The sequence below is a fragment of the Leptidea sinapis genome, chromosome 23 (assembly GCF_905404315.1).
Source record: "Leptidea sinapis chromosome 23, ilLepSina1.1, whole genome shotgun sequence".
Classification (NCBI taxonomy): Eukaryota; Metazoa; Arthropoda; class Insecta; order Lepidoptera; family Pieridae; genus Leptidea; species Leptidea sinapis.
The window spans coordinates 12038495-12054816 of NC_066287.1; positions in this window are offsets into that span (position 1 = coordinate 12038495).

A 16322-nucleotide genomic window follows, 5' to 3' on the forward strand; every position below is an offset into this window, starting at 1 on the left:
AGTAAGAAATTTAAATTTGTTTCGCTCGTCCCTTGGGGCAACTAAAGTTTACGGAAGCTCAATCTACTAGAAAACCATTTATTCCGAGCTGGATATAAGTGGTTAATTAATTATCCCTGTTCTAAATACGATCCTCTCTCCAGTCCGCCATCTGTCTGGCTCACTACAACAGTTGGAGCTCTATGAATCGGTTACGGTGCTGATATCCACAATGGATTTTGCTTCTGGTCATCTGAGTGTTACACAAATCCATTAAAGGCTACGGAACTTATTGTAAATAGTGAAATTTCTGGAAAACTGTAATTTAGCTCTCCGTGCAATGAGTTACCGTTATTGTATACAGTTTGTATTCTTTAAGTATGACCAGCGATTCTTATGTAACATTACATTACAGATATAATAGTTATTAATGCAACTGTTGTGTAATAAGGGGTATTAAAACACGAATGTGGGTTTGTTGATAATCCGCAACATCAGGTGTGTCAAGAAATGCGTTGCCGGCCTTAAACGAAGGTGTACGTGTTTTTTTGAAGGTACCCATGTCGTATTGGCCCGGAAACACCGCACAAGGAAGCTCATTCCACAGCTTTGTAGTACGTGGAAGAACGTTCCTTGAAAACCGCACTGTGGAGGCACACGACACGCCACTAATTTGGATGTGTGGCGGACACATCCAAATTAGTGGCGTGTCGTGTGAAGGTGGAATTCTGCGGCAGGAATCAGATGAAAAAGCTCTTCGAACACTCCCCGTGATAAATCCGGTAGAAGAGGTTCGGGTTCGAGCAATTGACATCGACAATGACTAGTTTATTCTAAGTCAATAATAAAATGCTACATAATTCATGTCTAGTAATAACTACTATACTAATACAGGACCCAGTTTAGTTTTGTTTAATAATTTTACGTTTATAGCTTAACTTTGCTTGGCAAAAGAAATATTCCCGCCAAACTTTGAAATCCAAAGTTCACGCCATTGGACTTTGACAGATGCTATGTATCGAGCATGTGTCCGAAAGCTGACAATATTTGGAACGTTAATGTTGTTATGTCAGAGGTAGCAGACGGCACGGGCACAATACTGTAATAGAACAGTACTATAACTTCAAACTAGAGCGACCGAATCGATGCACGCACACCTGTACGCGATTTACACGGCCGCTAGGCAAGCTTGGTAAGACTATTGAGTGTCACGCCGTGCGCCGCTGAGGCTGGTCGCTGTCCGAGTTAAATTAGCTGCGCCGCGTTGTCTGCATCGACATTGTTTTTGTAAGTACCAACCCTAGCGCTCCGCCCAGACGTAGCTGTATTAATTTCAAGGAGACTGCTAGTTACACTACTGTTCTAAACTTGTATTGTGTTACATTACTGATATCGACTAGTAGATTTAATATAACCTTAAGTAACATAAGTCTTAATAAACACTACACTTCGAAATTTAATCTTACTGTTTAGTGGAACGCCTTGCAAATAATACACCAGACAAGACATAACATTATTACTACAATAAGCCTGTCAGAATAGATTAAATTGCTTATTAGGTCACAGACCAATCAGAATCGTTTTAACAGTAAATTATAGCCAATAACCAATCAATGTTAATTACACAATGTCATGCAAGATCAATTGGATTTTAGAATTATGTGAGTGTTATACGAACAGAGATCACTTATAATTATAATGGGCATGGCGCCTGATGCGATAAAACTAACCAATCACATCGCTTCCCACCAAAAGCTGTGGGATAGAACTATATACTATATGATAGTTCATATTTCAACCATTATGCACAAAACTATAACAAACTGAACTTTCTCACGAATCACTCCATCTTTAGGTGAAAACCGTGATAAAATCAGTTCCGTAGTTTTGAGTTCATCGCGAACAGGCAAATAGGATACGGATACGGCAGGGGATTTGTTTATAAAGTAGTATAGATAACATGGTAGGAGATACTCTTGTAATTGGATATACTTAAAACTTAATCTACTCACGTCATTATTTGAATAAACATTGAATACTATGTAGTAAAAAAATGAATAGTATTTGAATAATCAAAATTTTCCATTTGAACGGTCTTAATGTGTTCGTGACAGGATTCGCAATCACTGAGACGTAATAATATTATCCTGGCTGGTGAGGGATCGGGCGTATCTCCTGCCCCAGATACAACATCCTGACGTTCGCCTCATTAGTTGTGGCACACTTCAAAGATAACGTGGATTCAACTAACAAGCTTCGTCGTGTATTGAATCGAGATACCTTACCGATCGCTCCTTCCGATATCGAGTAGAGGGCACCCTATCCTCACCCAGACCCATCAGGTCTGGCGTGCCACAGGGTTCGGTCCTCTCTCCCACTCTTTTCTCGCTCTTCACGAGCGACATTCCCAAGTTTCCGAGTGTCCAGCTCGCTCAGTACGCTGACGACACGGCACTCTACTTCGGCTCCAACCGCTCAACCTTGAGCAAGAACATTAAAGTGCTTCAAGCCGCCGTCGATGAACTAGGCAACTGGTTCAGAAAATGGCGGATTGAAGTGAACCCCACCAAGAGTGCAGCGGTACTCTTCGGTAACGCGAATAGCATCCGCGCTAAAAAACAACCGACCGACGTTATTAAACTGTATGAAATACCGTGGGTGAAGGATTACAAATACTTAGGAGTCACGTTCAACAGCAATATGAACTTCAAGAAACATATTGATACGGTATGCAATAGAGCCCGATTTGTCCTCAGTCGCCTTTATCCACTTGTGTGTGGGCGAAGCAAACTTCCGCTCAAACACACAGTGACGCTGTACAAAACCATCGTACGGCCCATACTGTCATACGCAAGCGTCGTTTTCGCGCACACCCGACCGAGCTACTTACGTCGTTTGCAAGTAGTTCAAAATAAATTCACGCGCATGGCAACCGGAGCCCCGTGGTTCATCCGAAACGTTGACCTTCACCGCGACCTAGAGCTTCCGACAATAGCTCAACACTTTAAAGAGATCTCGCGACGCTTCTTTGACAAGGCGCCTAACCATCCCAACATCTTGGTTAGGAAGGCATGCGGGTACACCCCCCTTCACCATAGTCTCAACCCAATAAGACGTCCCAGACACGTAACGGTAGACCCGGATGACGACATCACCATCGCGAACGCGACACCCACACAAACACCGACACAGACACGCACACACCGCCTTCGCAGGCGTAGGCGCGGTCAACCACCGCAAACCACTGGCACTCGTCACTCTGACGATGGCCAGCGGCCCGCACCCTAGATACACCACACATTCTTTTGATACCCGACGAGACGTTAGTCCTCGTCCTGTAATCGCTTCACTACACTCAATCACACACGGACTGACTGACGGACTGACATACACCACTTACACAATCACAAACACACTCCACAAACAGACACAAACACAAACATACATGCACACAAACATTTACACTACGTACATACATACAAACACACATACATACAATCATAAACACATACATACACACTTACATACATTACACAAAACATCACCACACTCGCCGGCGAGTGTGTTCTTATCATCTTTCATCTTCATTTTCATTCTCTCTCCTTCCCACAAGCACACAGCCGGTCTGAGGTTCGAGTCTCCTTAGGAGACGCCCCGCGACTGTTGTTGCGTAGTCTTTGCGGCCTCCACGGCCCACGTCCTACTTCGCTGTGAAAGCCAGGGCTGCTAACAGCACAGAGGAGGTTTTAGTCGGTATGGGGTGTCCGCTTACGCGGACACTCGAGTCCGACATATTACGCCCCGTTCCGGGGTGTAAATACGTAACAGTATTTCCTCCTCTCAAAAAAAAAAAAAAAAGAATCGAGATGAGTCTTGCCTGAGGGAGAGTTGTGTGGGATTAAACACTTGCTGCAGTTACCTTATCAATAAATTATGCGGATTGGAGAGCGCGAATCAGATGCTGGCATTTTATATTGAATTTTAATTAAGAAATCACACTTGAAATACAAATTGTCAAGCCTCTTGGAGATCATTTCAGGTTATCACGGGCTACTATCCGCAACTCGACTACTACAGCGCGCCTATTTTTCGTGGTGGCGTGGGCGGTTAATCCTGCCATAACAACTCCTTAAGGCGAAGGGTAAACAGAAAACACGCAAACAAGGTGTTTTTAGACAAGTTTGGTGGTGAAAATATAGCATTTGGAGCTATGAACACTACTTTATCCTGTTACACATACCCTTAAGTCTTACTTGCAGGTTGCTAATGCTGCAGGCATTGGTTGTTGGTTAAAGTTAATTCTCCAGAGCTATTATGAAATACCAGTTTTCTTTGCAGTTAAACAAGTTTTTTTCTCGGAATGATGCATTTGTTTAGTATACTACTCTCATAAAAGTTGTTCTTATAGCTTTTACATTTTTTGTTTAGGTACATTTATTCAGATTTGTATCTAGATATTTGATCAATAATGAGGATTGTAAGCAATTAAGCTGTTTGCGCCTGTTAAAATGTTACATTTTCGACGCAAGAAGTGAAAATTGTGTGAAGCAAAAAGTGCAAATTTTTAGCTTTTTAACTAACTCTAAATACATAGAGCATTTCGCGTGCAGATCTTAAAATTTCCGCAATAAATGCACAAGATCCCTTAATAAAATCTTATTCAATACGATTCATACCTATATGCAGTATTATATTTACACGGAGTTGGTGAATATTAATTTATTTGTTGTAATGCATGTATAAACCTTCGCCTTAACGAGAAGAACACTTCGTAGGCGAGACCTTAACATCCTATTCAGCTGAATCAGTATCATGAATAGCTTCAGTATTTGTAGGTAATCGCAACAGGCTATATTGTCGTTATTAAAATGGAACTAAAATACGGCGAGCATATTTTTTTTTTTAATTATTCAAATATACAAGAAATAAACTACCAAACAAGTTAATCAAGAATAGCGAGTTCACACATTCGAAAATTAAAATATTTTAATATTTATTGTTTTAAAAATATCAAATTAGAGAAGAAAAAAATTACATAAAAATAGAAATTGACTGAAATAAATACAAAAGCGGACACCAAAGTAAATAAAAAACAATATAAAAAACGAAAAATGAGACAATGTAGACACCCAGTAGTAATATCCACTCATTAATAATAGGCAATTCCTAGACTATGTGGCCATGATCAGCGGAATTTATTCCCAAGAAATGCTTGGGTAATTATTAAAAATATAGTACCTATATTATGACACAAGTGAGCTAAGTTTGGTCATTGTACACGAGGCTGTGGGTTGCAGCCCGAGCCGTAGTCGAGGGCGTAAATCAGCAGACTGTAGTGAGCAAGCTCCTCACAAGCTTCATACACATTGTTTCAACATACTTGCGAGGAAAAAACAAACATGTATTGCATAAATCATTTCATTGTTAAAACAACTGGTGAATGTACAATTTTCAACACGATATTTGATTCAGTATTTCTGGCAAGGTTAAATCTATCAAATGTCGATCTTCAGTACTAAAGCTTAACATTTTTACAATTATTTACCACACGCCAACAAATACGATACAAACAAAATATAAAATTATCGAAAATGACGCGCAAAATTTTTATACACACGCTTACATGCAAGGTGCTTACATATAGCCATACAACCTACTACCTCTTTGTTGTATTACGTAAGTTCTGTTTTACCACAATAAACACAACTTATTAAGTTACAACAAGAGAACGTCCTTCGTAAAGATGGCGCTAAAAAGTAACACCAAACAACGAAAAATATACGCTCCAGCACAGTAGTTAGTATATTATCACATACATTATTAAAGACTAACTTACTTACGTTACTTTTGAGTCATAACTCACAGTTACCGTCAATACATGGCTAATTTTGAATTTTGTCTTTAGACTTTGGAGTTAGACTAGCTATTCTTATCATTCACATTTTAAATAACATTTAAATGTTCGTAACACCTGAGATGATGTCAGAACACTTCCGAAAAATAATTAGCTTGGAAGGGTGGTATCTAGACTGATACGAAATCGGACGAAATACGTAATCGTTAGTTGTAGACCAAATTAGTATAAATACTGACAGTGCGTAATAGTTTACACTGAGTACGTACTAGCGCCATCTATGTTACTTTCACTCAGTTCTGCGTATCCGTCCGTTACAGTAAGGCGTGCATACGCCTTTACTGTAGGGACAGTGGGGTCATGTTGTTGATTTCGATTAGCCCCCTTTTCACAATAGTCTTCTAACTTAAAGCAGTGTTGTTATGGATATATAATTTCGGATCCGGATATGGATATTGGTAAAATATAATATCGGTTTCGGTCACGGTTATAGATATTAAATTATTTCGGATTTTCCGATAGTTTCGGTTACGGATATTAACTTTTTAAGGAACTGTAAAATGAAATACAAATAAGATTATATTCGAATTTAATTGTACCTTGTAGGTTTCGCAATCTGTCATACAAGTAATTCTTTCTTACAGCTACTCGTTTTGAAGTGTTATATACTATATAGATACCTATATAATATATAGATAACTAATTAAATGCAAAGTCAAAATTAACGTTCGTAATTTGTTATATATATGAATAAATATCATTGATTTTTGTTTTTAACACTCCAGTAAAGGTGTCAGCTGTTGGGGATTTGTCAGTTCTTGTGGGTTATCTTTTTTGGGCGGAGTGCATAGTTAATTCGTATGAGTGTAGTATTTAGTTAGACTCCGCCCTATCCAAAACTATCCAAAACTTTTATATCGGATTCGGTTACGGTTACGGATATTTTTTTATTTCGGATATCCGATAGTTTCGGTTACGGATATGGATATCCATAACAACACTCACTTAAAGCATTGAAAATTCTCACTCTGTCTTCTTCTATTGACCTAAGTCAGAATGAGATATAACACTGTTTAGCAGCCGTTTTAAGTAAGCGGACCATTATGAATAAGGGGGATAGTGTTTGCTCTGCAAAAGAGAGCTGTTCGTGCTATATATCAGCTTGGTTATAGACAGTCTCTCAAAGAAAAATTTTAAGAAATAAATAATTACGAAACAAAATATACTTCTTTAGAAGAACTACATATTTACGAAACGACCCGAGCTTACACGATTGAATGGAATCTACATACCGAATACCGCGAAATAGAGTTTATGTAGCCTTTGATTATTTAACAATAATCAAAGCTCATAGCTATTTACACAGAACAATGGATCTTGCGAACACTTGCCGACTGAAGATAAGGACAACTATATACGATAGAACGAGAAGATGCGATTAAACACGGTTTACATAAAACTAGGTATTTTTAGCAAAACTATTTATTTTTTCGAAGCAACCCGATAACCTCGTTTATTGTTTCGTAAAATTTCAGTTTATTGTGCGTGTCGACTTGCACTTTTTAGGTACTGAACTGCGATAAAATATTATTTTTACAGTGATTATGAGATTATTACAAAAACACTTGAAGATGAGAAAATCAGACTTGCGTATTATTATATCAAGAGCCGAAAAATTCAAATAAATTCAAACTAAAAATAGCGACGTAGTTTTATAAATATTAGCTATCAAATAACCACTTATCATCAAATAGCCAATGAGGTACTTAATATAAATAAAATAAAACTGAAAAAAAAATTATGAACGATGTTGGACTCCAACGACCGCGACCAATTTGCGGGTTCGAGTTCCGCATCGTTCATAAAATTTTGTTTTCAGTTTTATTTGTGTAATTAATCCCAGAAGTGAGGGTTTTCACTTTAAAATTCTTAACAAATTGTTTAAATAAAATAATAATCATTAACTATTTATTTGTTTTGACAATCAAAAGTATGAAAACTGAAATCGCAGTCCATACTTCACAACGAAACAAACGAGGCATGAGGTAACAAACTGCCAGTTGAAAATAAAGTTAATGTTAAATGTATTAGATACCTATTCACTACTGCCTACGAATTCAAAATTAAATGGTCCTATTTCTTAAATTAAAGCGTGTACGAAATAATTATTCATACCCCCACGGCGCCAGATTTATCATATTGGGTTATAGGTACTTGATAGAATTAATGTTCAAAACGTCTGAAATGACGACAGAACACTTTCCAAAAACTCCTTTAAATTAACAAAATTATGGTGTAATTAACTTGACAACTTCACATATCATCATAAGTGGTCCAACAAAACTAGTATGAATACTGATAGCGCGTTATAGTTTACTCTGAGTACGTACTAGCACCATCTATGTTGCTATTAGTCACTTCTGCTGCTACGCTGCTTGAGAGATGAGGCAGTACACTAATAATTTAGTAACGGCTATATTAGCGTAATTATTTCAGTAAGTTTCATATTATTAGAATGACGTAAGATATTTTGCTTTGGGGTCATGCCAGTGATATTAATTATAGTTTTGTCCTATAGAAGAGAGTTGCTCGTGCTATTAATTATCTGCATGGTCCAAGGCAGTCACTCAACGAGAAATTTAAAGAAGTAAATATTACGCACAGTTCTCATTCATTAGAACTAATACCTACATGCTGTATTGAATTGCAACTGTGGCTGCATTCAAAGATAATTTAAAAAAATTACAGTCAACTGACATAGGGCGCGACCGATATACTTTAGTTATTTTTATAGTATGATGTCCTATGGTATATTATTATGGGGCAGTGTAGTCGATATTAATACCATCATAGTGCTGCAGAAGAGTCATCAGATCATAATGTTAACACGAGGAACAAACATAAACTTGTTATGCCAACTACTGGATGGAACTTGACTTAAGTTTGTAAGTCTTTTATTGGGCGATGTATATGCTTACACAATATGATCCCAGAAAATGTACAAAACAAATGTGTTACGAAGTGGGTCTACGTTTTCAACGTAGATTATAATATAAGTATTAGTGCTTTTACCTGCTTAAGCCATGTTGGCATAGGTACGTTTAATATTTTGTTTTTTTTTTTTTTTGTAGAAAGATTCAAAGTTGATTGACTATGTACTTTTCAATAATTTTATAAATACTAGTCACTATAGTTAAGTCTCCAGAAAAATCTTTATGATCAACCCTCTTATGAATAGGACGAATGATAGCGTCTTAGCGTTTAAGTTTAGCAGGAAATTTATGATGTCTAATAGATAAATAAACTAAATAAGCTATGACAGAACAGACTTTATAAACTACTAAAGTACTAGGTGATTTATTTTTATTCATATTATTAATCATTTTTATGACATCACTAGTGGTTGCCAACACAAGCAGAAGCCAGGCTTTACAATATAGCTGTCCCTTTATAACAATGTATCGCTATATTTATGTTTAATTAGGTTTATTCAATTTGACTGCCTTGTCTTACCTTAATCGTTATTATTAGATCAGCTAAAGATTTTCTACGTTTTCTAATACCAATTACGTGTACTCATTGACAAGAGGAAACAGAGTAAATAGAAGAAACAAAAGACGAGCGGACATCTTACTTTATAAACTTTATCAGGATACATAAAATGATTTAATTAGCATTCAATATGCCTACACCAGCCAACAAACCCACAAAAAGTATCTTTGATAAATCCTTTCGCCTCGTAATTAAATACAGTGTCGCATCTAAATTACTGAAGGCACAAAAGGTTCTCCAAAGTTAGGCCGCAAGGCATTTAGTATTGTCAGAGAAGAATTCAATGAAAAAGTCACGGCGGCGTGATAAATAGTTGAGATGTACAGGTTTTGTGAACGAGTGGCGCCGTAGGTTTTATGTAACACTTGGTGAGACCACAATTGACTTGTTTCTTTGTATTTATAATAAAAAAAAAATAAGTGGCAGCTTAGTAAAGAGCGAATTATATTTAATTATTTTTAGTTATGCAGAAGTTTGAGAAATTTAGCACTATAAAATTATTGATTCATACTGTAGCGATGAAGTTTCTGTACAAAGAAAGAAAATGCGCAAAACTATATCAGGGGGATGTAAGAAGAGACATAGAGCAAGTCCCGAATTTTTTTATTTCTCTGTCTATTTGTCTGTTTGTACGGGCTAACCTCTGAAACTACTGGACTGATTTCATTGAAATTTTGCATGATGATACCTTATACCCCCTGGTCAAATTAAAAACTAAACAAACTAAACATCTTAGATACTTTTCATCCCGGAAAATTAAAGAGTTCCCGTGGGACAGTTAAAACACTTAAGTTACTTATATTGCGTGGTACACAACAATTTATGCACATAATTTAATCAAATTGGGCGTGGTGATACCCTATAATACCGGTCAACATCTTAGATACTTTTCATCCCGAAAAATAAATAGTTCCTGTGGGACAGAAAAAACCTATACTTACTTATACAGACAGCGTAGTACACAACAACTTAAGCACATAATTTAATAAAATTTGCCATGGTGATACCTTTTATTACCGGTCCACATCTTAGATACTTTTCATTCCGGACAATCAAAGAGTTCCCGTGGGTAAGTTAAATGTAACTTATATAACTAAGTACACAACAACTTATTTAGTAATTTAGTAAAATTTACCATGTTGATAGCTTATATTGCCAATCAATACTTTAAATACTTTTCATCTCAGAAAATTAAAGAGTTCCTGTGTGATTGTTACAAAACTAAAGTTGCTTATATAGCTTAATGCACATCTACTCATGCTACGAATTTAGTAAAATTTGGCATGTTAATACCTTAAATTTCCGGACAACATCTTGGATACTTTCATCCTGGAAACTTAACGATATCCGTGGGATATATAAAGAACTAGAGTAACTAATATACAAATATAATAAAAATATACCAAATGTTTATTTTCTTTATCAAGTATGTACATAAATCAATATTCATGATTGGAGCCTCCTTTTAGGCACTATAGCGCCTGAATTAGAAGACTCCGCTCTTCCATAGCTTATTAATATTCATTACAATATTTACAGACAATCAAACTCTAACTACTAAGAAGTATATCTAAAAAGTATGTATAGTAAGAAATAAGGTGTGTGCATTGGGTGTGTTGTGAGTGATAAGTAAGGTGTGAGAGGTATTATGAAGTGTCTGTGAGTCAATGTGTGTTTGTGATCAAATGAATGAATGTTAAATTAATATTATGATTGTGTTAAAAGTTCTTAAGTTTCTGTATAAGTGAGTGAATTTATCCAACTTACTTGCATTTTTTTTAACTTGTAACTTACATACAATTTAACACAACTTATATACATAGCTATGAGAATAGATTAAATACATTTCAAATGAGGTCTCTGCGAATACGTAGAAATGCTTCACAATTGCTGTGTTTACATAAACTTTTAAGCTATGATATGGACTGTCCTTCGCTTTTATCACAAATCGGTTTGCATGTGCCTGCCTTTAATTGTCGGCTTAGTACTTTTTCCCCATTGCACATTAAATTCCACCACAGTAATTATGGCTTAAACTCTCCTCTACAGCTAATGTTAAAATTATATAATTGTATTTTTAATATAGATGAAAACACTGATATCTTCTTTTCAAACTTTCTTAATTTTAAAAAACAAATTTATATTGCTCTCCAAAATTTATAGATTTTAGATTTTAAAATATCACATGTATTTCTTATAGTAATGTTGTGCCTACCTATAATTTAAGTACATTTAAACTATTTTATTATATTTGTTTAATTCTTAGTGCATAAGTTAATAAATTGTATTTAGTTGGTAAGCCTTTATAAATAAATAAATAAAATTTACTGCACTTAAATTAGTTAAATTTTTCATGTTGATACATTATATTACCGGACAACTTCTTAGATACTTTTCATCCCGAAAAATTTAAGAGTTCCTGAGGGATTGTTAAATAACTAAAGTAACTTATATAGATTTGTGCATAATAACTTTTGCATATAATAATTTAATAGAATTTGGCATGTTGCTGCCTTATATTGCCCGTCAACATCTTGGATTCTTTTCATCTTGGAAAGTTAACGAGTTCCCTTGGGAAAGTTAAAATTTGAAGTTTCTTATATAGCTTAGTACACAACAACTTATGCACCTAATTTACTTAAATTTGTCAAGTCTATACCTTTTATTGCCGGTAAAACAATGTGTATTATAAAATTTCAAAATACCCTAAAAGTGACGGGTTCCCGCAGGAAAGTAAAACATTACAAAAACACAGCCCAGCATAGCGTCATTCATAATATATCATATATATAATAATATGAATAAAAATAAATCACCTAGTACTTTAGTAGTTTATAAAGTCTGTTCTGTTATAGCTTATTTAGTTTATTTATCTATTAGACATCATAAATTTCCTGCTAAACTTAAACGCTAAGACGCTATCATTCGTCCTATTCATAAGAGGGTTGATCTAAAGGTATGAATAATTACTTCGTACACGATTTAATTTAAAAACTAAGACCATTTCATTTTGAATTCATAGGCAGTAGTGACTAGGTATCTAATACGTTTAACATTATCTTTATTATCAACTGGCACTTTGTTACCTCGTGCCTCGTTTGTTTCGTTGTGAAGTATGGACTGCGATTTCAGTTTTCATACTTTTGATTGTCAAAACAAATAAATAGTTAATGATTATTATTTTATTTAAACAATTTGTTAAGAATTTTAAAGTGAAAACCCTCACTTCTGGGATTAATTACACAAATAAAACTGAAAACAAAATTTTATGAACGATGCGGAACTCGAACCCGCAAATTGGTCGCGGTCGTTGGAGTCCAACATCGTTCATATTTTTTTTTTCAGTTTTATTTTATTTATATTAAGTACCTCATTGGCTATTTGATGATAAGTGGTTATTTGATAACTAATATTTATAAAACTACGTCGCTATTTTTAGTTTTGACTTTATTTGAATTTTCCGGCTCTTGATATAATAATACGCAGGTCTGATTTTCTCATCTTCTATTGTTTTTGTAATAATCTCATAATCACTGTAAAAATAATAATTTATCGCAGTTCAGTACCTAAAAAGTGCAAGTCGACACGCACAATAAACTGAAATTTTACGAAACAATAAACGAGGTTATCGGGTTGCTTCGAAAAAATAAATAGTTTTGCTAAAAATACCTAGTTTTATGTAAACCGTGTTTAATCGCATCTTCTCGCTCTATCATGTTTATATGATAGAGCGAGAAGATGTTGTCCTTATCTGCAGTCGGCAAGTGTTCGCAAGATCCATTGTTCTGTGTAAATAGCTATGAGCTTTGATTATTGTTAAATAATCAAAGGCTACATAAACTCTATTTCGCGGTATTCGGTATGTGGATTCCATTCAATAGTGTAAGCTCGGGTCGTTTCGTAAATATGTAGTTCTTCTAAATAAGTATATTTTGTTTCGTTATTATTTATTTCTTAAAATTTTTCTTTGAGAGACTGTCTATAACCAAGCTGATATGTAGCACGAACAGCTCTCTTTTGCAGAGCAAACACTATCCCCCTTATTCATAATGGTCCGCTTACTTAAAACGGCTGCTAAACAGTGTTATATCTCATTCTGACTTAGGTCAATAGAAGAAGACAGAGTGAGAATTAGCAATGCTTTAAGTGAGTGTTGTTATGGATATCCATATCCGTAACCGAAACTATCGGATATCCGAAATAAAAAAATATCTGTAACCGTAACCCAATCCGAAATAAAAGTTTTGGATAGTTTCGGATAGGGCGGAGTCTAACTAAATACTACACTCATACGAATTAACTATGCACTCCGCCCAAAAAAGATAACCCACAAGAACTGACAAATCCCCAACAGCTGACACCTTTACAGGAGTGTAAAAAACAAAAATCAATGATGTTTATTCATATATATAACAAATTACGAACGTTAATTTTGACTTTGCATTTAATTAGTTACCTATATATTATATAGGTATAAAAGTCATATAGAAAGAATTACTTGTATGACAGATTGCGAAACCTACAAGGTACAATTAAATTCGAATATAATCTGTCAGTTCCTTAAAAAATTAATATCCGTAACCGAAACTATCGGATAATCCGAAATAATTTAATATCCATAACCGTATCCGAAACCGATATTATATTTTACCAATATCCATATCCATATCCGGATCCGAAATTATATATCCATAACACACTGCTTTAAACTTAACGTAATTTTTCGTAATTGTCTTCTAACTAGAATTCTAACTAGAAGACTTCTAACTAGAAGACAATTACGAAAAGGGGGCTAATCGAAATCAACAACATGACCCCACAGTCCCTACCGTAAAGGCGTATGCACGCCTTACTGTAACGGACGGATACGCAGAACTGAGTGACAGCAACACAGATGGCGCTAGTACGTACTCAGTGTAAACTATTACGCACTATCAGTATTTATACTAATTTGGTCTAGAACTAACGATTACTCATTTCGGACAAATACCCACCTATTTAAAATAATTATTTTTGGAAGTGTTCCGACATCATCACAGGTGTTACGAACATTTAAATGTTATTTAATATGTGATTGATAAGAATAGCTAGTCTAACTCTAAAGTCTAAAGACAAAATGCAATTCTTGCCATGTATTGACGGTAACTGTGAGTTATGACTCAAAAGTAACAGTTTTTCAATGATAAATTATACCTGTTACAAAATACTAGTTGTTACTTTAGTCTTTAATAATATATGTGATAATATACTAACTACTGTGCTGGAGCGTATATTTTTCGTTGTTTGGTGTTACTTTTTAGCGCCATCTTTACGAAGGACGTTCTCTTGTGGTAACTTAATAAGTTGTGTTTATTGTGGTAAAACAGAACTTACGTAATACAACAAAGAGGTAGTAGGTTGTATGGCTATATGTAAGCACCTTACATGTAAGCGTGTGTATAAAAATTTGCGCGTCATTTTCGATATTTTTCATATTTTGTTTGTATCGTATTTGTTGGCGTGTGGTAAATAATTGTAAAAATGTTAAGCTTTAGTACAGAAGATCGACATTTGATAGATTTAACCTGGCCAGAAATACTGAATCAAATATCGTGTTGAAAATTGTACATTCACCAGTTGTTTTAACAATGAAATGATTTATGCAATACATGTTTGTTTTTTCCTCGCAAGTATGTTGAAACAATGTGTATGAAGCTTGTGAGGAGCTTGCTCACTACAGTCTGCTGATTTACGCCCTCGACTACGGCTCGGGATGCAACCCACAGCCTCGTGTACAATGACCAAACTTAGCTCACTTGTGTCATAATATAGGTACTATATTTTTAATAATTACCCAAGCATTTCTTGGGAATAAATTCCGCTGATCATGGCCACATAGTCTAGGAATTGCCTATTATTAATGAGTGGATATTACTACTGGGTGTCTACATTGTCTCATTTTTCGTTTTTTATATTGTTTTTTATTTACTTTGGTGTCCGCTTTTGTATTTATTTCAGTCAATTTCTATTTTTATGTAATTTTTTTCTTCTCTAATTTGATATTTTTAAAACAATAAATATTAAAATATTTTAATTTTCGAATGTGTGGACTCGCTATTCTTGATTAACGTGTTTGGTAGTTTATTTCTTGTATATTTGAATAATTAAAAAAAAAAAAATGCTCGCCGTATTTTAGTCCCATTTTAATAACGACAATATAGCCTGTTGCGATTACCTACAAATACTGAAGCTATTCATGATTCAGCTGAATAGGATGTTAAGGTCTCGCCTACGAAGTGTTCTTCTCGTTAAGGCGAAGGTTTATACATGCATTACAACAAATAAATTAATATTCACCAACTCCGTGTAAATATAATACTGCATATAGGTATGAATCGTATTGAATAAGATTTTATTAAGGGATCTTGTGCATTTATTGCGGAAATTTTAAGATCTGCACGCGAAATGCTCTATGTATTTAGAGTTAGTTAAAAAGCTAAAAATTTGCACTTTTTGCTTCACACAATTTTCACTTCTTGCGTCGAAAATGTAACATTTTAACAGGCGCAAACAGCTTAATTGCTTACAATCCTCATTATTGATCAAATATCTAGATACAAATCTGAATAAATGTACCTAAACAAAAAATGTAAAAGCTATAAGAACAACTTTTATGAGAGTAGTATACTAAACAAATGCATCATTCCGAGAAAAAAACTTGTTTAACTGCAAAGAAAACTGGTATTTCATAATAGCTCTGGAGAATTAACTTTAACCAACAACCAATGCTTGCTGCATTAGCAACCTGCAAGTAAGACTTAAGGGTATGTGTAACAGGATAAAGTAGTGTTCATAGCTCCAAATGCTATATTTTCACCACCAAACTTGTCTAAAAACACCTTGTTTGCGTGTTTTCTGTTTACCCTTCGCCTTAAGGAGTTGTTATGGCAGGATTAAC